Source organism: Aplysia californica, unplaced genomic scaffold (assembly GCF_000002075.1).
Source record: "Aplysia californica isolate F4 #8 unplaced genomic scaffold, AplCal3.0 scaffold00027, whole genome shotgun sequence".
Taxonomy (NCBI): Eukaryota; Metazoa; Mollusca; class Gastropoda; order Aplysiida; family Aplysiidae; genus Aplysia; species Aplysia californica.
The window spans coordinates 722,119-723,375 of record NW_004797297.1 but is presented as its reverse complement, the minus strand read 5'-3'; positions in this window follow the sequence as shown (position 1 = coordinate 723,375).

Genomic DNA, 1,257 nt, shown 5'->3' with positions numbered 1-1,257 from the left:
TCTCTCCCTCTCTCTCTCTCTCTCTCTCGACACTTGAGCTTGTGAGACCGCACATCTTTGACCGGTGTGACGCAGTTCCGGTAACAGCTCACCCACGAACGCCTCCGTGCCCGAGGTCAAGTGCCTTTCTGGTGAGCGAGCAGCGTGTCATCTTCTTCCCAGCGCTCAAATGTGGTAATACCCCTGCCAACCATTTATTCGGAAACCGCTTATACGCAATGAAAACCAGTGACAAGAGTTACCACTGCCACATTGTCGATTCGGTAAGATTAGATCGAGGTAGAAAATCTGGAGGCTGAGTATAAACTTAACTAAATGAAAAATTTCAAAAACAGACTTCTACTCAGTTCATCCACAAAGCAAGATGTGTACCAGAGAAGAGAGGATTTGATTAAGGTGCAAGTACAGCCTTGCGGAGTCCATTAGATTGGAGGAGGAGGAGGAGGAGGAGGAGGAGGAGGAGGAGGAAGAGGAGGAAGAAAATAAGTAGAGGAGGAGGAGGAGGAGGAGGAGGAGGAGGACAAAGATGATGAGGATGATAAAGATGATGATGAGGAGGAGGAGGGGGGGGGGAGGACTTTGAATTCTTGATTAGAGGTAAACACAGGGGCTATTGAGGTTTGAACTAAACTAAAACAACGGTGACTAGTCGCTTGAATAAGTCCAGAGTATTAAATTCTAGCGTAAAAACGGTATTTCTTAAATGCAGCTCGCCACACAAAGGACCAGACGTTATGGTGTATTCTAATTTTTTTTAAAGAGAGTTTCAAACCAAGATTTCGAATCAAACCCTGAACTTCCATCTTCCTCTGTGAGTGTTCCACCGGACAGACTAGAGCCACTCCTGCGATGAAACGAGAAAGATTATACATTCTCTCACACTGACAAAACAGTTTTGTGTTGGCTAGGGGTGAACAAACAAAAAAACCCACATCTAGTCAAGCGGGTTATTCCAGTTTCACAATAGAGTACGCGCACTTCTAGGATAGTCGAAATAGGGCAAAAGGAAATGATTCAAGTGATGCTTTTTCTCCTTTATAGGGAGAGTCAAAAATAATAAGAGGGTTTCCCACGTTGTTTCCTTTTTAGGACTCGATAAAGTGGAGCAGTAAGATACCGTCTGAAGACAGCTTAACTCTTGTCCTCAACTTTGACAAGTGCACTCACTCATGGTTTTGGTGGGAATCTCTCCCTCTCTGTCTGTCTGTCTGTCTGTCTGTCTGCCTTCCTTTCTCTCTCTCTCTCTCTCTCTCTCTC